Raw genomic sequence first — 22,738 nt, forward strand, 5'->3', positions numbered from 1 at the left:
GTCAGAATAGTCCAGTCGAAGTTTCTCAAGGGGAGCAAAAAACAGTAATGTAAAAGTAATGTGGATATTATAATGTATGTGACAGTGATGCACAGAATTTCTGGACCAAGACTGGTTGCATTGTAGGACCAAATCACTCCAGCCATCTTTTTTTTAATATTTGTTCATGGGATGTGGGCGTCGCTGGCAAGGCCAGCATTTATTGCCCATCCCTAATTGCCCTTGTGAAGGTGGTGGTGAGCCACCTTCTTGAACCGCTGCAGTCCATGTGGTGAAGGTACTCCCACAGAGCTGTTAGGGAGGGAGTTCCAGGATTTTGACTCAGCGACGATGAAGGAACGGCTGATATATTTCCAAGTCAGGATGGTGTGTGACTTGGAGGGGAACATAAGAACATAAGAACATAAGAAATAGGAGCAGGAGTAGGCCAATCGGCCCCTCGAGCCTGCCCCGCCATTCAATAAGATCATGGCTGATCTGATCCTAACCGCCAATCTACTATCACAGAACCATCTCCTGAATCTAACAGAATTAGACACACGAAATAGGAGCAGGATCAGGCTACACGGCCCCTGGGCCCGCTCCGTTACCCACAGGGCCATGACCGATCCGAACCTAGACTCATGTCCAAATTCCTGCCCGCTCCCCGTAACCCTTAATTCCCTTTACTTCTAGGAAACTGTCTATTTCTGTTTTAAATTTATGTAATGATGTAGCTTCTACAGCTTTTTGGGGCAGCATATTCCATGGACCTACCACCCTCTGAGTGAAGTAGTTCCTCCTCATCTCAGTTTTGAAAGAGCAGCCCCTTATTCTAAGACTATGCCCCCTAGTTCTAGTTTCACCCATCATCGGGAACATCCTCCCCGCATCCACCCGATCCAACCTTGGGGGTGGTGGTGTTCCCATGCGCCTGCTGCCCTTGTCCTTCTAGATGGAAGAGGTCGCGGGTTTAGGAGTTGCTGCCGAAGAAGCCTTGGCGAGTTGCTACAGTGCATCTTGTAGATGGTACACACTGCAGCCATGGTGCGCCAGTCATGTAGGGAGTGAATGTTTAACGTGGTAGATGGGGTGCTAATCAAGTGGGCTGCTTTGTCTTGGATGGTGTCGAGCTTCTTGAGTGTTGCTGGAACTGCACTCATCCAGGCAAGTGGAGAGTATTTCATCACGCTCCTTACTTGTGCCTTGTAGATGGTAGAAAGGCTTTGGGAAGTCAGGAGGTGAGACACTCACCGCAGAATACCTAGCCTCTGACCTGCTCTTTTTGCTGCAGTATTTATGTGGCTGGTCCAGTTAAGTTTCTGGTCAATGGTGACCCCCCCAGGATGTTGATGGTAAGGGATTCGGCAGTGGTAATGCCGTTGAATGTCAAGGGGCGGTGGTTTGACTCTCGCTTGTTGGAGATAGTCATTGCCTGGCACTTGTGTGGTGCGAATGTTACCTGCCATTAATCAGCCCAAGCCTGAATGTCGTCCAGGTTTTGTTGCATGCCGGCATGGACTGCTTCATTATCTGAGGAGTTGTGAATGGCACTGAACACTGTGCAGTCATCAGCGAACATGCCATTTCTGATCTTATGTTGGAGGGAAGGTCATTGATGAAGCAGCTGAAGATGTTTGGGCCTAGGACACTGCCCTGAGGAACTCCTGCTGCGATGTCCTGGGGCTGTGATGATTGACCTCCAACCATCACAACCATCTTCCTTTGTGCTAGGTATGACTCCAGCCAGTGGAAAGTTTTCCCGCCGATTCCTATTGACTTCAGTTTTACTAGGGTTCCTTGATGCCACACTCGGTCAAATGCTACCTTGCTCTCTAGGGCAGTCACTCTCACCTCACCACTGGAATTCAGCTCCTTTGTCCATGTTTGGACCAAGGTTGTAATGAGGTGGGGAGCCGAGTGGTCTTGGCGGAACCCAAACTGGGCATCAGTGAGCAGGTAATTGGTGAGTAAGTGCCGCTTGATAGCGCTGTTGATGACACCTTCCATCACTTTGCTGATGATTGAGAGTAGACTGGGGCAGTTATTGGCCGGATTGGATTTGTCCTGCTTTTTGTGGACAGGACATACCTGGGCAGTTTTCCACATTGTCGGATAGATGCCAGTGTTGTAGCTGTACTGAAATTGCTTGGCTTGAAGCGCGGCTAGTTCTGGAGCACAAGGCTTCAGCACGACAGCTGGGATGTTGTCGGGGCCCATAGCGTTTGCTGTATCCAGTGCTATCAGCCGTTTCTTGATATCACGTGGACTGAATCGAATTGGCTGAAGACTGACTTCTGTGATGGTGGGGACCTCAGGAGTAGGCCGATATGGATCATCCACTTGGCACTTCTGGCTGAAGATCTAATGCTGCGGGTACTGGGACTTGGTTGGTGAGCATTGTAATCCAACAAAAAATGAATTTTACTGCCTCACTTGCAATGCTGTGTATATAGATAATGTGGAGCTCTACAGATGCGTAAACCAATTCATGTTCAGATCAGTTGCCATAAATTACTGTTATACATACTACAGATTATGCATCCATACCATGCAAAAGGTGCATCAAATTGAAGAAAAATCATCATTACAACTGGCTCTTAACCAAAAAAAAATTGTAAAATCACACACAGTTAGTGCCAATGTGGTTAATGTGGTTCAGGAATAGCAGGTGGATTTTCCTGTAATTATAATGTTTAGAACTAGGATTTTGAAAAGGAGAAGTCAGGTCTGAACACGACAGGGATTTGACATATTGAATACCTGGTTTGTAATTAGCGTTGGCACAGTAGGCTATGCTCTCGAATCCTCCAGTAGCACACCAACTTCTGTCGCTTTACTTGTGTCAATATAGCTCTGTTTGTATAGGGAAAGAAAGACTTGCATTTATATAGCGCCCTTCACAACCTCGGCACCTCACAAAGCACTTTACAGCCAATGAAGAACTTTTGAAGTCTAGCCACTGCTGCCATGTAGGAAAAGCGGCAGCCAAGATCCCACAAACAGCAATGAGATAATGACCAGATCATCTGGGGTTTTTTTTTAGTGATGTTGGTTGAGGGATAAATATTGGCCACGCCAGCACTCTGAGGAAAAAACATTGGACCCAGCAGAGCAAGAAGCACTCTGAAAGAAATGTACGAAATTAAGCAACTGGGGCATTTATTCGCTGGTTTTGAATCCTTTGAATGGTTTACAATTTAGATATACTTGGGATTAGATGTTAAAAATAATCCAACATTTGAAGATGAGAAAATCTGGACAGCACTTTCAAAACTGGGAGTGTTCCACAAAGCTCAACAATGTAATGTTTTCTTTTTCTTACCTATTTTCTTCCCTCCAGACGGGTTTGACTGTGAATCGGTTCCACGGGCAACGGTCTCCGTTCGGTATCTTGCCCAAATGGCCATTATAGTAAAGGAGCAATTTTCCCGATTGTGGCTCCCAACACAGCGTTGTGCACCATGGATTTCAGACCTTTAGCATTGGCAGTCATCAAAGTCAATGCTGAATCCATAGGATTACATCGGATATACGGCACAGAAACAAGCCATTCTGCCCAACCAGTCCATGCCGGCGTTTATGTTCCACTCGAGCCTCCTCCTGTCTTTCCTCCTCTAACTCTATCAGCATAACCCTCTATTCCCTTCTCCCTCGTATTCTTATCTAACCGCCCCTTAAATGCATCTATACTGACATGAATCAGTCATTCATGAAAGAAAGACTTATGAAATAATACTGAGTGGCCTGCGGGTGGCGCTGTCCAGGGAAAGTATAAATACTCGGGCATGGGCCCAGCTTGCGCAGGACATTCTTAACAGGAACTAGTGAAGGACACAACTAGACCTTCATAGAAACATAGAAGATAGGAGCAGGAGTAGGCCATTCGGCCCCTCAAGCCTGCTCCGCCATTCAATGCGATCATGACTGATCATCCAAATTCAGTACCCGGTCCCTGCTTTCTCCCCATACCCCTTGATCCCTTTAGCCTTAAGAAATATACCCAACTCCTTCTTGAATATATTTAATGTATTGGCCTCTACTGCCTTCTGTGGTAGAGAATTCCACAGGTTCACCACTCTCTGGGTGAAGAAATTCCTCCTCATTTCTGTCCTAAATGGCCTACCCCTTATCCTTAGACTGTGACCCCTGGTTCTGGACTCCCCGACCATCGGGAACATCCTTCCTGCATCTAGTCTATCCAGTCCTGTCAGAATTTTATACGTTTCAATGAGATCACCTCTCATTCTTCTAAACTCTAGCGAGTATAAGCCCATTCGATCCAATCTTTCCTCATACGTCATTCCTGCCATCCCAGCTATCAGCCTGGTGAATCTTCGCTGAACTCCTTCCATGGCAAGAACATCCTTCCTCAGATAAGGCGACCAAAACTGCACATAATACTCAAGATGTGGTCTCACCAAGGCCCTGTACAACTGCAGCAAGACATCCTTGTTCCTGTACTCGAACCCTCTCGCTACGAAGGCCAACATACCATTTGCCTTCTTAACCGCCTGCTGCACCTGCATGCTTACCTTCAGCGACTGGTGTACAAGGACACCCAGGTCTCGTTGCACTTCCCCTTCTCCCAATCTATTGCCATTCAGATAATAATCTGTCTTCCTGTTTGTCTCCATGTTGTAAAACAGTTGATTAAAGCTTTGTTTAGCGCTTAGACCAAGTGCTTAGTAGTTTTCTTACGTCATATACTATTTGCTTCAACCACTCCCTGTGGTAGCGAGTGCCACATTCTCACCACTCTCTGGGTAAAAAAGTTGCTTCTGAATGCCCTATTGGATTTCTTGGTGACTATCTTATATTGATGGCCTCTAGTTTTGCTTTTCCCCACAAGTGGAAACATTCTCTCTGTATCCACTCTATCAAAACCTTTCATAATTTTAAAGACCTCTATTAGGTCACCCCCTCAGCCTTCTTTTTTCAAGAGAAAGTATCCCAGCTGGTTCATCCTTTCCTGAAAGGTATAACCTCGCATTTCTGGTATCATCCTTGTAAATCTTTTTTGCACCCTCTTCAGTGTCTCTATATCCTTTTTCTAATATGGCGACGAGAATTGAGTCCAAGGATCATATCGTTCCGGGAGGGGGGCTGCTCACAGCAGGATTGTAAGAATTTCCTAAGTGCTAGTATGTTAAAGCTGCGCTCAGGCTGCGGGTTTAAATATCAAACTGTTTGACGGAAAAAACGCACAGTGGTTGAACACCTGGTGGCTTACAGCTCTTACAGAAAAAAGGACAGCTGTGACCTTCTTTTACTTCAGACTTCAGAAGGGAGTTTCAAAGGAATCAATGTTGCTAAACACATCTGGCCTTTAAATTACCTTTTTAACTTACAGTAGCTCTATGTTTCATTGATTTTATTTTTTAACACTCGAATGACACCGTTTCTTTGAATGAAAGACACTGGGGGGAAAATCGGTTGGTTTGCGCTTCCCATTAGTGCCTTAGGAGGGCACTAAGCAACTAGCGCCCGTGCGCAGCGATCTTTGCGCCACTCACAAAATTAACTAGACATTTTGCGGCGGCGCTAAACACTACCGCCGCGATCTCCTGCGCTGGCAGATCGTGACGTCAGTCGAGAGTGCAACGCCCCGGTAGCGCCCCGGACTGGATATTGAGTGGCGCCCCCTGTCTTACTGCCTGCCGCTAGCAACGACAGGTTGAGGGGAGCGTTTTGCAGTCGGGAAGGGACTGGGGGAGCGCTGTTTAAAGGCGACCGCTTCCTGCCTTTTTTTTGTCGGCCGAATTTTTGCACCACGCATTCTGAGTGAGAGAGAGAGACTGCAGGAGATATTCAAAGCTGTGTTGAGGAGTTTTGGGTACTGAGCAGCACTTTGCAGGTTCTTTCTGACTTGATCTTCCTTGCATCGATTTAGAAGAGAATATGGGGGCTGCACTCTGAGCTCTTTCCCTGGGTCTCTCCATTGTTCTTTCCAGCAGATTTGATGTCCAGGTCTCTCCAGGCCGAGATTCAAGGTTGCAATGAACAGGGTGTGGATGGAGAGCAAGATCGACCCTCCCCTTTAAGAACTGGCCGGCAGCAGTGTGTCTGTGTTCCATTGCTGACTGACATCACATGAGCTTCGCCAGCGCTCTGAGGTAGCGCCTCGCTCCTCGGCCTCTGCGCCTTAAGAGAGGTGTGCATCGCCTGATTTAGTGCTCCAATCACCTCCAGGGGCGATAAAAGCCAAGTTTGCAGTCGGAGGCGATAATTAGCGCCAGGCGCATATCTTTGTGACGGGCCGATAATTGCGCCCCAAATGGGGCGATACTGAATTTCTCCCCCACTGTACACAATGTTGATGCCAATCCCTCCTAATGAATATATCGGTAGTTTCATAACCTGCATGTAGGAGTGTAAACTTGTTTTTGGGATGGTGCATCAGGGCTTTGAAGGGGGTGCATGTGAAACTATGTCTGATCTCAAATGCACCAGGCTTCCCAGACTACATAAGAACATAAGAATTAGGAGCAGGAGTCGGCCATACAGCCCCTCGAGCCTGCTCTGCCATTCAATAAGATCATGGCTGATCATTGACCACAACTCCACATTCCCAACGATCTCCATATCCCTTGATCCCCCTAGAATCCACAAATCTATCGATCTCTGCCTTGAATATACTCAACGATTCAGCATCCACAGCCCTCTGGGGCAGAGAATTCCAAAGATTCACAACCCTCTGAGTGAAGAAATTCCTCCTCATCTCAATCTTAAATGGCCGACCCCTTATCCTGAGTCTATGCCTCCCAGTTCTAGACTCTCCAGCCAGGGAAAACAACCTCTCAGCATCTACCCTGTCAGTCCCCCTCAGAATCTTATATGTTTCAATGAGATCACCTCTCATTCTTCTAAACTCCAGAGAGTATAGGCCTAATCTACTCAATCTCTCCTCATGGGACAGCCCTCTCAGCCCAAGAATCAATCTAGTGAACCTTTGTTGCACCACCTCTAAGGCAAGTATATTCTTCCTCAGATAAGGAGACCATAACTGTGCACAGTACTCCAGTACTACCTGGAATCACAGATCTACACTCTCTTCCCACGAGAAATGAACAGATATTAGATTCATAGAATCATAGAATCATAGAAAGTTACAGCACAGAAGGAGGCCATTTCGGCCCACCGTGTCCGAGCCGGCCAACAAAGAGCTATCCAGCCTAATCCCACTTCCCAGCTCTTGGTCCGTAGCCCTGCAGGTTAGAGCATCCCAAGTGCACATCCAAGTACTTTTTAAATGTGGTTAGGGTTCCTGCCTCTACCACCCTTTCAGGCAGTGAGTTCCAGACCCCCACAACCCTCTGGGTGAAGAAATTTCCCCTCAAATCCCCTCTAAACCTTCCCCCAATTACTTTAAATCTGTGGCCCCTGGTTTTTGACCCCTCTGCTAAGGGAAATAGGTCCTTTCTATCCACTTTATCTATGCCCCTCATAATTTTATACACCTCAGTAAGTTCTCCCCTCAGCCTCCTCTGTTCCAAGGAAAACAGACCCAGCCTATCCAGTCTTTCATCATAGCTAAGATTATTCACTCCCGGCAACATCCTTGTAAATCTCCTCTGTACCCTCTCTAGTGCAATCACATCTTTCCTGTAATGTGGTGACCAGAACTGCATGCAGTACTCTAGCTGAGGCCTAACTAGTGTTTTATACAGTTGAAGCATAACCCCCCCTGTTGTTGTATTCTATGCCATGGCTAATAAAGGCAAGCATTCCATATGCCTTCTTAACCACCCTATCTACTTGGCTTGCTACCTTCAGGGATCTGAGGACATGCACTCCAAGGTCCCTTTGCTTCTCTACACTACTCAGTGTCATACCATTTAATGTGTATTCCCTTTCCTTGTTAGCCCTCCCCAAATGCATTACCTCACACTTCTCCGGATTGAATTCCATTTGCCACTGTTCTGCCCACCTGACCAATTTATTGATATCTTCCTGCAGTCTACAGCTTCCTTCTTCAGTATCAACCACACAGCCGATTTTAGTATCATCTGCAAACTTCTTAATCATATCCCCTATATTCAAGTCAAGATTGTTGATATATACCACAAAAAGCAAGGGACCTAGTACTGAGCCCTGGAAACAGCCTTCCAGTCAAAAGAACACCCATTAATCATTACCCTCTGCTTCCTGTCTCCGAGCCAGTTTTGAATCCAAATTGACATTTAGCCCTGGATCCCATGGGCTTTTAACTTCGTGACCAGTCTGCCATGTGGAACTTTATCAAAAGCCTTGCTAAAGTCCATATACACTATATCAAACACACTACCCTCATCTACCCTCCTTGTTACCTCCTCAAAAAATTCAATCAAGTTTGTCAGACACGACCTTCCTTTAACAAATCCATGCTGACTATCCTTGATTAATCCGTGTCTTTCTAAATGAAAATTTATCCTGTCCTTTGGAGTTCTTTCCAATAATTTTCCCACCACCGAGGTTAGGCTGACTGGTGTGTAATTACTTGGTCTATCCTTTTCTCCCTTTTTAAACAAGGGTACCACTTTAGCAGTCCTCCAGTCCTTCGGCACCACACCTGAAGCCAGAGAGGATTGACAAATGATGGTCAGGGCCTCTGCTATTTCCTCTTTTGCTTCGCTTAACAGCCTGGGATACACTTCATCCGGTCCTGGGGATTTAGCCACTTTTAAAGCTGCTAAACTCCTTAATACTTCCTCTCTCACTATGTTTATTTCATCTAATATTTCACACTCCTCCCCCCCATAGCAATGTCTGCTTCGCCCCTCTCCTTTGTGAAAACAGATGCAAGGTATTCATTAAGAACCCTACCGACATCTCCCGCCTCTACACACAGATTACCCTCATGATCTCTAATAGGCCCTACCCTTTCTTTAGTTATCCTCTTAATCTTAAATTATTTATAAAACATCTTTGGGTTTTCCTTGATTTTACTAGCCAAGAATTTTTCATGCTCTCTCTTTGCTTTCCTAATATAATTTTTAATTGCACCCCTGCACTTTTTGTACTCCTCTAAAGATTCTGGAGTATTTAGCCCTCGGTATCTGCCATACGCCTCCCTTTTTTTCTTTATCCTACCCTGTATGTCTCTAGACATCCAGAGGGCTCTAGATTTGTTAGTCCCACCTTTTTTCTTTAAGGGCACATATTTGGTTGGAACCCTCCGGATCTCCTCCTTGAATGCCTCCCACTGCTCTGACACTGATTTAGGAACATAGAAGATAGGAGCAGGAGTAGGCCATTTGGCCCCTCGAGCCTGCTCCGACATTCAATGTGATCATGGCTGATCATCCAAATTCAGTACCCGGTCCCTGCTTTCTTCCCATACCCCTTGATCCCTTTAGCCTTAAGAAATATATCCAACTCCTTCTTGAATATATTTAATGAATTGGCCTCTACTGCCTTCTGTGGTAGAGAATTCCACAGGTTCACCACTCTCTGGGTGAAGAAATTCCTCCTCATTTCTGTCCTAAATGGCACACCCTTTATCCTTAGACTGTGACCCCTGGTTCTGGACTCTCCGACCATCGGGAACATCCTTCCTGCATCTAGTCTGTCCAGTCCTGTCAGGATTTTATAAGTTTCAATGAGATCCCCTCTCAATCTTCTAAACTCCAGCGAGTATAAGCCCAATCAGCCCAATCTCTCCTCATACGTCATTCCTGCCATCCCAGGTATCAGCCTGGTGAATCTTCGCTGAACTCGTTCCATGGCAAAAACATCCTTCCTCAGATAAGGCGACCAAAACTGCACACAATACTCAAGATGTGGTCTCACCAAGACCCTGTACAACTGCAGCAAGACATCCTTGTTCCTGTACTCAAAGTCTCTCGCTACGAAGGCCAACATACCATTTCCCTTCTTAACCGCCTGCTGCACCTGCATGCTTACCTTCAGCGACTGGTGCACAAGGACACCCAGGTCTCGTTGCACTTCCCCTTCGCCCAAACTATTGCCATTCAGATAATAATCTGCCTTCCTGTTTTTGCCACCAAAGTGGATAACCTCACATTTATCCACGTTATATTGCATCTGCCATGCTTCTGCCCAATCACCCAACCTGTCCAAATCATCCTGGAGTTTCTCGGCATCCTCCTCACAGCACACACGCCCACCCAGCTTTGTGTCGTCTGCAAATTTGGAGATATTACATCTAGTTCCCTCGTCTAGATCATTAATATATATTGTGAATAGCTGGGGTCCAAGGACCGATCCCTGCGGTACCCCACTAGTCACTGCCTGCCACTCGGAAAAAGACCCGTTTATTCCAACTCTTTGCTTTCTGTCTGCCAACCAGTTTTCTATCCAAGTCAATACCTTGCCCCCAATCCCATGTGCCTTAACTTTACACGCTAACCTCTTATGCGGGACCTTACTGAAAGCCTTCTGAAAGTCCAAATATAGCACATCCACTGGTTCTCCCTTATCTATTTTACCAGTTACATCCTCAAAAAATTCGAGTACTTTAGCCAATCACGATTTACCTTTTGTAAATCCATGTTGACTTTGTCCGATCCTGTCACTGTTTTCCAACTCAGCTATTACATCCTTTATAATGGACTCTAGCATTTTCCCCACTACAGATGTCAGGCATACCGGCCTGTAATTCCCCATTTTCTCCCTACCACCTTTTTTGAATAGTGGGGTAACATTAGCTACCCTCCAATCCATGGGTACTGTTCCAGATTCCATCGAATGTTGGAAGATGACCAGCAATACATCTACTATTTCTAGGGCCACTTCCTTAAGTACCCTTGGATGTAGATTATCAGGCCCTGGGGATTTATCGGCCTTCAGTCCCATCAATTTCCTTAAAACCATTTCCTTACAAATACTGATTTCTTTCAGTTCCTCCCCTTCATCAGACGCTATGTTCCCCGACATCTCTGGGAGGCTATTTGTGTCCTCCTTTGTGAAGACAGAACCAAAATATGTATTTAATTGGTCTGCCATTTCTTTGTTACCCATTATAAATTCCCCTGATTCTGACTTCAAGGGACCTACGTTTGACTTCACCAATCTTTTTCTCTTCACATATCTATAAAAGCTTTTACAGTCAGTTTTTATGTTCCCTGCAAGCTTACACTCATATTCTATTTTCCCCTTCTTAATGAATCCCTTTGTCCTCCTTTGTTGAATCCTAAACTGCTCCCAATCCTCAGGTTTACTGCTTTTTCTGGCCAATTTATATGTCCTCTCCTTGGATCTTATGCTATCCCTAATTTCCCTTGTTAGCCACGGTTGAGTCACCTTCATTGTTTTATTTTTATGCCAAACTGGGATGAACAATTTCTGTAGTTCATCCATGCAGTCTTTGAATGCTTGCCATTGCCTATCCACCGTCAACCCTTTGAGTGACATTCCCCAATCAATCCTACCCAACTCGCGCCCCTCAGACCATCATAGTTTCCTTTATTTAAATTCAGGACTCTAGTCTCTGAGCCAACTACTTCATTCTCCATCTTAATGAAGAATTCTATCATATTATGATCGCTCCGACCCAAGGGGCCTCGTACAACAAGGTTGCTAATTAATTCTTTCTCATTACATAATACCCAGTCTAAGATGGCCTGATCTCTGGTTGGTTCCTCAACATATTGGTCCAGGAAACCATCCCGTAAACACTCCAGGAATTCCTCCTCCACAGTATTGTTACTAATTTGGTTAGCCCAATCTATATGTAGATTAAAGTCACCCATGATGACTGCTGTGCCCTTATTGCACGCTTCTCTAATTTCCCTTTTAATGCCATCCCCAACCTCCGCATTACTGTTTGGAGGTCTATATACCACTCCCACTAACGTTTTCTGCCCCTTAGTATTTCTCAGTTCTACCCATACAGATTCCACATCATCAGAGCTAATATCCTTCCTTACAATTGTGTTATTCCCTTCTTTAACCAGCAATGCTACCCCACCACCCTTTCCTTTTAGCCTATCTTTCCTGAATATTGAATACCCCTGGATGTTGAGTTCCCAGCCTTGGTCACCTTCAAGTAGCTGTTCCCAGTCCACTGTGGCTAAATCTCCTCTGAGCTTAGCAAAATTTGCTTTTTCCCAATATAGAATTTTTATTCCTGGTCTATCCTTGTCCTTTTCCATAACTACCTTAAATCTAACAGAATTATGGTCACTAGCACCAAAATGCTCTCCCACTGATACGCTTTCTACCTGCCCAGCATCATTCCCTAAAAATAAGTCCAGAACCACCTCCTCCCTTGTTGGGCTTGCTACATACTGGCTAAAAAAGTTCTCCTGGATGCATTTTAGGAATTCCGCAGCTTCTATACCCTTCACACTAATTTTATCCCAGTTAATATTGGGGTAGTTGAAATCCCCTTCTACAGGTATTACTGCCGTATAGTTTTAGCACTTCTCAGAAATTTGTCTACATATTTGTTCTTCTATCTCCCTCTCATTGTTTGGGGGTCTGTAGTACGCTCCCAGCAGTGTGATCGCTCCCTTTTTGTTTTTCAATTCGACCCATATGGCCTCGTTTGATGATCCCTCCAACATATTATTCCTCCTCACAGCTGTAATAGTTTCTTTAATCAATACCATGATCCCCCCTCCCTTTTTACCCCCCTCTCTATCCTGTCTGAAAATCCTGTAACCAGGAATGTTGAGCTGCCATACCTGCCCCTCTTTCAGCCACGTCTCTGTAATAGCTATAATATCATAGTCCCAAGTATCTACCTGTGCCCTCAGCTCATCTGCCTTGTTCGCTATACTCCTTGCATTGAAGTATATACCAATTAGTACAGACAAACCTCCTTGTTGATTTCTATCTAGCCCTTGATTCCTCTCTCCTTCCAATTTACTTTCTACGCTTTTGTTTTCCAATTCCAGTTTTTCTGCCCTCCCTATTGACTCTATACTTAGGTTCCCATCCCCCTACGAAGCTAGTTTAAACTCTCCCCAACAACACTAGCAAACCCTCCCGTGAGGATATTAGTCCTGTTCCCGTTGAGGTGCAATCCCATGTCCTCTCAGTCACAAAACCCCATGTCCTCTCTCAGTTTACTTGACTTAACAAATGAGCCAAAGGTACCAGAGAACACTGATACCTCCTCCAAAGGTATACTGATGAAGAAATTGATAGACATTGGGTCAACACTGATTGGATCTGCATATGATCAACTTAAGTGCTAATTGGTGGGCAATGCATCTTTCTTTTTACAATAGAAATGAGAAAAAAGTAAAACTTGCATTTATATCACACCTTCAGTCACTGTTGTAATGTAGGAAACGTGGCAGCCAATTTTGCACACAGCAAGCTCCCACAAACAGCAATGTGATAATGACCAGATCATCTGTTTTTGTTATGTTGGTTGAGGATTAAGTATTGGCCAGGGCATTGGGAATAACTCCACTGCTCTTCTTTGAAATAGTGCCACGGGATTTTTACATCCACCTGAGAGGGCAGACAGGGCCTTGGTTTAACATCTCATCTGAAAGACCTCTGACAGTACAGCACTCTCTCGCGTGTCAGTCTAGATTTACGTGCTCAAGTCTCTGGAGTTGGGACTTGAACCCACAACCTTCTAACTCAGAAGCAAGTGTGCTACCCACTGAGCCACAGCTGACACTGAGCATCGAGTTAAATGCGCTATGCTTGGTTTTTGTTCCTCTGATCATGTGTGACATCTTTTTCAGAGGGCCATGATAACCCACAACCAGAATAAACTGAATTCATTAAAGTCAAGTCTAAAATTCAGACAACTTTGGATATGGAATCAGGTTCAAGTATTACTCCTAAAAGGCAAGAGAAAGAATGAAATGGGGTGAGATAGGTTTCAAAATAAACTATTATTGTAGTATTAAGTTTATTAAGACACAAATCAGGTATAACAAGAGTTAGATGCAGTTAGTTCCCGCTACACTGTCCTGATAATGCTGCTCTATATCAAACTCAAGAAGAGTCAAATGATTCCACTTCCAAATTGTGATATCAGGATCATTAAACTCCAGGCCAAAAGACAAAATGTAGCAACAATTCCCATCCAAAAATAGCAGCATATTGATTGGTGTTCTCTCTGTCCTACTTATCAAAATCCTGGCTCCACCCTGTCACAGTTTAGCAGTTATATATCACATTCATCCTCCATTCCCCAGACTACCCATGAGCAATGGCACTGGACATCAACTAGAAATAAGCCCTGGTTTTGCTTGATCTGTGGATGATGCAAGCTAGTCCACAATGCACTGAGGTGATTGGACACAAGCTAGTCCACAATGCACTGAATAGATTGGACACAAGCTAGTCCACAACGCACTGAGGTGATTGGACACAAGCTAGTCCACAACGCACTGATGTGATTGGACACAAGCTAGTCCACAATGCACTGATGTGATTGGACACAAGCTAATCCACAACATACTGAGGTGATTGGACACAAGCTAATCCACAACACACTGATGTGATTGGACACAAGCTAATCCACAACGCACTGATGTGATTGGACACAATATTTTATTTCATTTTAAATAATGAGCATAAGCTCCCAGCATACCTTTGACCTTGCAAGGCAGCTAGTCTAATGGGAATGCACAAAATCTGGCCAGCAGCTCAAATGTAAAGGTAGGCACAGCCTTAAAGGTAAGTTGCGACATAGGGGAGCAAATATTGTTTCAAGTCTTTACAAACGAAACAGCAAAATCTTTCCTTTAGCATCCCAGTGGTACGTTCCGTAGAAACTCCGTTTGAGGCGCATGCCTCATCGTATTTATGTTCCACTGCTGTTCAGCGTTTTTCAGTGGGATCATCGTCATCAGCCGTAGTTGCAGAGGATTACCCTGGTCTCCCAGCTGTTTATCTGAGCCTTCAAATAACATGGGCACCATGGGCTACCGCATAATGAAAGCATCATGGGCATTTACTTGCATTATGATGCTCCTATGATCAGACACCACATGAACATTCATGGAATGGAAGTTCTCTCTGTTGATGTTGGCACTGGGATCGACATGAGGAGCCCTGTTATATCGGGAAAAATAGGGACATTGGCAAAGGAGGAACTGACGCAAATCAATATCTCTAAGGATATGGTGTTAAGGAAGCTAAAGGGATTGAAGGTGGACAAATCCCCAGGGCCTGATAACATGCATCCTAGGGTACTGAAGGAGGTGGCCCTAGAGATAGCGGATGCACTAAGGATGATTTTTCAGAATTCATTAGACTCGGGAACAGTGCCGATGGATTGGAGGGTAGCTAACGTTACCCCACTATTCAAAAAGGGGGGTAGGGAAAAAGCAGGTAATTACAGACCTGTAAGCCTTACATCAGTTGTGGGCAAAATGCTGGAGTCCATCATTAAGGATGAAATAGCGGAGCACTTAGCAAATGGGGACAGGATAGGACAGAGTCAACATGGATTTACAAAGGGTAAATCGTGCTTGACTAATCTATTGGAATTTTTTGAGGGAGTAACTGGTAGAATAGATGGGGGAGAGCCAGTAGATGTGGTGTACCTGGACTTCCAAAAGGCCTTCGATAAGGTCCCACATAAAAGATTAGCATGGAAAATTGAGGCTCATGGGATAAAGGGGAAAGTTTTGGCGTGGATAGGGAACTGGCTGTCAGATAGAAAACAGAGAGTTGGAATAAACGGCTCATTTTCTGAATGGCAGGCAGTAACAAGTGGGGTACCACAGGGATCTGTCCTGGGCCCCCAGCTGTTCACAATTTACATTAATGACCTGGATCAGGGAGTCGGATGCAGCATTTCCAAATTTGCAGACGACACTAAACTAGGAGGGGGGGTGGGCTCAGAGGAAGAGACCAGGAAGCTCCAGAGCGATTTGGACAGACTGGGCGATTGGGCGGATAAATGGCAGATGCACTATAATGTGGACAAGTGCGAAGTTATCCACCTTGGGTGCAGGAACGGGAGGGCAAATTATTATTTAAATGGCAATAGATTGGGAGAGGGGGAAGTACAGAGAGACCTGGGTGTTCTTGTACACCAGTCACTGAAGGCGAGCATGCAGGTGCAACAGGCGGTCAAGAAGGCAAACGGTATGCTGGCCTTCATAGCAAAAGGGTTAGAATACAGGAACAGGGATACCTTGCTGCAGCTGTACAGGGCACTGGTGAGACCACACCTCGAGTACTGTGTACAGTTTTGGTCGCCTCATCTGAGGAAGGATGTTCTTGCCATGGAGGGGGTGCAGCGGCGATTCACCAGGCTGATACCAGGAATGGCGGGAATGACCTATGAGGAGAGACTATGTAGTTTAGGGATGTACACACTGGAGTTTAGAAGATTGAGAGGGGACCTCATAGAAGTGTATAAAATTCTGACAGGTCTAGACAGACTGGATGCAGAAGGAATGTTTCCCTTGGCGGGTGAGAACAGAACTAGAGGACATAATTTAAGGATAAGGGCTAAACCATTTAGGACAGAGATGAGGGGGAATTTCTTCACTCAGAGAGTGGTGAACCTGTGGAACTCATTGCCACAGAGGGCAGTGTACGCCAGCTCATTAAATATATTTAAGAGGGAATTAGATATATTTCTACGGGCAAAAGGGGTTAAGGGTTACGGAGAGAAGGCGGGGACGGGATACTGAATTAAAGGATCAGCCATGATCTCATTAAATGGCGGAGCAGGCACGAAGGGCCGAATGGCCTACTCCTGCTCCTATCTTCTATGTATCTATGTATCTATGTATCCACATCTACTATGCCCTGTAGTCTTGGGAACCCTGCTAGCTGATTCAAATTTTGTACCCAGTCCAGCTGATGTCTCCTGTCCACAGAGAAAGAAGACAACGATGTAGATCCTTACAAACATTACATATTGTAATTTGCTTGATACATCCATGGGCCTTCCAGAAATCCTCAATGCCGGCTTGGAACAATCCAGTAGCTAAAAGCCTAATGCTGTCATATCCTGTTGTAGAAGTTGTTTGCAGGTCAGTAACAGACTTCCTTGTGAAGCGGAGGTGGCAAAGAAAGGTCCCCTCTGATATTGAGGGAGTGCTGCACTGTCGGAGGTGCCATCTTTCGGATGAGACGTTAAACCGAGGCCCCGCCTGCTCTCTCAGGTGGACGTAAAAGATCCCGTGGCACTATTTTGAAGAAGAGCAGGGGAGTTAGCCCTGGTGTCCTGGCCAATATTTATCACTCAACCAACATAACAAAAACAGATCATCTGGTCTTTATCACAATGCTGTTTGTTGGAGCTTGCTGTGCGCAAATTATCGGCCACATTTCCTACATTACAACAGTGACTACACGTCAAACGTACTTAATTGGCTGCAAAGAGCTTTGGAATGCCTTGAGGTCATGAAAGGCGCTGTATAAATGCAAGACTTTCTTTCTCCACAAAATGCAGCACACTGCGAATTGGGCATATGAGTCTGCAGGCTCAATTTCCTGACATGCTTCACTCTCAGTGAAGCTCCACACTACCAGCCAGGCCTCGCAGAGTCGGGGCCTATACTGAATTTGCGGTGCTACATTGCCGCTAATGGAAGCTCCTGATTGACATGAACCTGACGGTGGAAATGGGGCGGTGCTGCTGCCGTTGACAAGCCACTATAGCAGCCGGATTTGGCCGACATCCCAAGCAACAGTCGCACCATTCATGATAACATCAGGACAGTGGCAATATGGCAGTGAAGGTAATTCCCACCGTTAGAGGGACAAACAACGAAGCTGAGGCTTTTCAGCCGGGAAAAGTGAGGACCTTGTATAACCAGAGGACACAGATAACTGGCAAAAGAACCGGTGTGGGGAGAGGGGTGGGGTGGGGTGGGGGGAGGGGGGTGGTGGGGGTGGTGGGAGAGGAGGTGAATTTTTCTATTATGCAGCCAGTTGTTGTGATCTGGAATGCTCTGCCTGAAAGAGTGGTGGAAGCAGATTCAATAGTAACTTTCAAAAGGGAATTGGATATATGCTTGAAAAGGAAGGTTCTGCAGGGCTATGGGCAATGTCCTGTTAAGTTGCACAGCCACGCAGCCGCGCAACATCTGGAGGTCCCCCGCCGGCTGCTCACCGGTTTATAAATGGAAAAAAACACGCATGCGTGAGAATTTGAATGGGCCATGCGGCCCGTTAAAGGGGCCGTGTGCCTCCCCCCCATCCCCCCCAAAAAATGAGAGGGAACATTGGCTATGGTGAAAGAGTGGGGTAGTGGGACTAATTGGATAGGCACAGGCGCAATGGGCTGAATGTCCTCCTTCTGTGTTGTAAGATTCTATAATTCTATGAACCTACTTAAAAGGACAGAGAAAGTAAACCCAGAGCAGTACTTTCAGTTAAGCCAAGACTACAGGACAATAGGCCACAAGTTCAGGGTCACAAAGTGCAAATTTAGGACAGGAGTCAGAAGCTATTTCTCTTTGTGCTGAGGGTGAGCAGCAGCTGGGACGAGTTACCGAGGAAGGTGGTCAAGGCCAGGGCACTGGCCTCATTTTAAGCACCAGCTAGATGCTGTAATGGGAAGATGGCATGGTTGGTATTCTGCAAGGGGGAGGTCAAATGAGCCTTATCCTGTAAACTTATGATGAGCGCAAAGTGGGCTGTTGGTGAAAGTAGAAGTCACCGTGTTTCTTTGGCTGCCAGTGGGCATGGCTAGCTGGCATGCTCCTGATAACTGGTGTGCAGCCAGCAAAGTGGTTCCCCGATCCCTGACCTGTGCAGACCCTGCCCAGCCAGTAGAGAAAGCATTATAATTGAAACATCCACAGTATTTTGCTATTATAATTGAAGTGTAATAGTTGGAAACTGTGACTGTAAGAGGATTATGTCCATGCCTTCATTCTAAAGGGGATCCAGCAGCTGTATAAATCACCCCGCCGTATAAATGCGGCATCTTCTTTGCACTGGGACTAAAAGTTGTTAATGCAGGAAGACGCTTTGCAATATAACTGAGCTGTATAATAGGTACAATTTACTGTGGGAAAACAAAGAAGTCACCCTAACCTTTTTATATACAATCTAATACATAGCGCTGATCACCAATGCACAACGACAAACTGAGAAAATTGCCAGCAGTGTGCTAATGAATGCATTCATGATGTGTGCATATGAATGGCGAGAATGTCGTTACCCATCCACTTCTTCGGAATGTGACCAGTCACCTAAATGCAAATTTCCCCAGACCTTCTAAACTGCTTTATGGTGGCATATCTATAAGGTTATTAAGGAATGTATCATTTCATGAGTGCTTTTTCACTGCAATGTAATGGCAATGTGTTCAGAGATCACAGGTGTAGCACAAATTTCTTGATCACTGGATTTCTGTGATAGCTTAGCTCAACTGGTAGAACGTTTGTCTCTGAGTCTAGAAGGTTGTGAGGTTCACGCTCCTACCCCAGGAGTAGGACACAATGCAATACCAAGGGAGTGCTGCCTTGTGGATGATAAGTTAAAACTGAGTACTTGTCTGCCTGTTTGAGTAAGCTTAAAGGAACCCATAGAACTCGTTGAGGAGCTGGCAGTTCTCTCTAGTGTCTTGGCCAATGTTCAACCCCTAACCAAAAACAGAAGGGCTGAATTGTAAACTTATCTGTTTTCACCACAGTGTCCTTACTGTGTGTTTCCAGCGTTTTTTGTTATTGTTGTAGATTAATACATCATTTAATTTCTTTCTGTGGGACCTTTGCTGTACACAAATTGGCTGTTGTGCTTGCATACATAACAGCAACGATTACACTTAAAAAAATGTAATTCATTAGAGGTGAAGCACTTCTGACAACCTGAGGACACGATAAGTTGTTATGTAGTTATTATTTTAATAAGCAGATACCTTTTTGTAACCAATTAGCTTTTCCTTTAGCCTTAGAGGTTCAGGTTCCCTGGGAGAAGCCAACTTATACAAGTCTTAGGGAGCTCGGGATACTGCAACTTTAGGACAGTTTTGTGCTACCATCTTGAAGGAATGTGTGACTGAGAATCAGAACAAACAATCTGCTGTGCCTACAGGTGGCTGCATATTAACAAGTGCTTGGGATGGAGGTCAGCTGTCCAGTGTCTATTAGGTCTGCGTGAACAGGGAAGTGAAAGCAAATCATGTGTGAAATGTAACTTCTCCCCCATTGTGATGTGTGTTTGTCTATGCTCCTAACACATTCAATTCAATTACCAGCAACACATTCTGTTTAGCAATTGAAGAAATGTTAATTTGCTTGAATTGTCTGGTGACTTCAAAGCCGTAAACCATTGAACTAAGTGTCCTGTGTTGCCGAAGTCTGGATTGGAAGTTGCCATAATTTTAGTCATTTTAGTAGCCATTTAATCCAGTAACAAACTTGGACCTAAAAATCCACGGGGGCCATTTACGCTGGTGTTGCACCCTAGAGATGGAACGTCCACCTGATAGTCTTCCCAGTACCGACAACAACAACAACTTGCATTTATAAAGCGCCTTTAATGTAGCAAAACATCCCAAGGAGCGTTATCAAACAAAATTTGACACCGAGCCACGTAAGGAGATATTAGGCCAGGTGGTCAAAAAAGTAGATTTTTAAGGAGCGTCTTAAAGGAGGAGAGAGAGATAGAGAGGCGGGGAGGCTTAGGGAGGGAATTGGACACCACCGTAAATTGTAGAGTCAGCTCATTGGCTGTTTATTAGTTGGTGTTGGCTGAGCGTCACTCCCATGTAACACGGAGGTAGCATGATGGGGGAGGTGGGGAAATTTAAAGAGCCGAGAATGGCTGAAGATTTCAGCAGTGGGTTGGGGAAGCAGCAGGTAGTTAGTGAACCTTTTGCCCGACTGACTTTGCTGTGTAGTAGATGGCTTGTGTGAGTTTTTGTGCCACTTTTAATGCATATCTTCAACTGAAGGACCTGGCAGAGATATCCAAAGAAGGGAGCAGGGCGCCGGAAGGAGACAGAAAAGAAGGGCGTTCTAAAGAAGGCCGACCTTCTAACCTTCCTGGATGAGATGCAACTAAAGAGGTAAGGCTGCTGAGTGTCCATGGGAAGAAGCCACAAAAAAGTGTCTCACGTGCCAAGGGTGAGAGAGGTGGCAGTGACACTGAGTGCCACCTCTCTCACTCCCCAGAACTGGAGACCAGTGGTGGAAAAAGTTCAACGACCTGTCAAGGAAAGGCAGAGCAACACTCCAGCCACTCTACCTTTCTCTTCCCCGGGCACCATGGGCATTGTTCCCCTTCTAAAATTATTAGCTGCACAAATAACCCTTCACGCCTCACTGTAGGTAAGAGGTTCACTAACTCTGAATCTGACACGATATGTGTTACCATCTCCCCTAACAACAATTACTTGCATGCAAAATCTCAAAGCCCCTACCTCCGCTTTAACAGCAGGTCTGTTACATCACTTGTCTGATGCAACCTGGGTGATAGCCCTCAAATATTTGCCTTCTCCTAATTCACTCAATCTTTTTTTAATTCATTTTTTTATGGGATGTGGGCATCACTGGCAAGGCCAGCATTTATTGCCCATCCCTAATTGCCCTCGAGAAGGTGGTGGTGAGCTGCCTTCTTGAACTGCTGCAGTCCGTGTGGCGAAGGTACTCCCACAGTGCTGTTAGTTATATAGAAACATAGAAACATAGAAGATAGGAGCAGGAGTAGGCCATTCGGCCCCTCGAGCCTGCTCTGCCATTCAATGAGATCATGGCTGATCATCCAAATTCAGTACCCTGTTCCTGCCTTCTCTCCATATCCCTTGATCCCTTTAGCCTTAAGAAATATATCCAACTCCTTGAATATATTTAATGAATTGGCCTCTACTGCCTTCTTTGGCAGAGAATTCCACAGGTTCACCACTCTCTGGTGAAGAAATTACTCCTCATCTCTGTCCTAAATGGCTTACCCCTTATCCTTCGACTGTGACCCCTGGTTCTGGACTCCCCGATCATCGGGAACATCCTTCCAGCATCTAGTCTGTCTCGTCCTGTTAGAATTTGATAAGTTTTGATGAGATCCCCTCTCATTCTTCTAAACTCCAGCGAGTACAAGCCCAATCGACCCAATCTCTCCTCATACGTCATTCCTGCCATCCCAGGTATCAGCCTGGTGAATCTTCGCTGCACTCTTTCTATGGCAAGAACATCCTTCCTCAGATAAGGCGACCAAAACTGCACACAATACTCAAGGTGTGGTCTCACCAAGGCCCTGTACAACTGCAGCAAGACATCCTTGTTCCTGTACTCAAACCCTCTCACTACAAAGGCCAACATACCATTTGCCTTCTTAACCGCCTGCTGCACCTGCATGCTTACTTTCAGCAACTGGTGCACAAGGACGCCCAGGTCTCATTGCACTTCCCCTTCTCCCAATCTATTGCCATTTAGATAATAATCTGCCTTCCTGTTTTTGACACCAAAGTGGATAACCTTGCATTTATCCACGTTATATTGCATCTGCCATGCTTCTGCCCAATCACCCAACCTGTCCAAATCATCCTGGAGTTTCTCGGCATCCTCCTCACAGCACACACGCCCACCCGGCTTTGTGTCGTCTGCAAACTTGGAGATATTACATCTAGTTCCCTCGTCCAGATCATTAATATATATTGTGAATAGCTGGGGTCCAAGGACTGATCCCTGCAGCACCCCACTAGTCACTGCCTGCCACTCGGAAAAAGAGCCGTTTATTCCAACTCTTTGCTTTCTGTCTGCCAACCAGTTCTCTATCCAAGTCAATACCTTACCCCCAATCCCATGTGCCTTAATTTTACACGCTAATCTCTTACGCGGGACCTTATCGAAAGCCTTTTGAAAGTCCAAATACAACACATCCACTGGTTCTCCCTTATCTATTTTGCCAGTTACATCCTCAAAAAATT

Source organism: Somniosus microcephalus, chromosome 15 (assembly GCF_052327205.1).
Source record: "Somniosus microcephalus isolate GS21.2 chromosome 15, FLI_Smic_1.0, whole genome shotgun sequence".
NCBI classification, from domain to species: domain Eukaryota; kingdom Metazoa; phylum Chordata; class Chondrichthyes; order Squaliformes; family Somniosidae; genus Somniosus; species Somniosus microcephalus.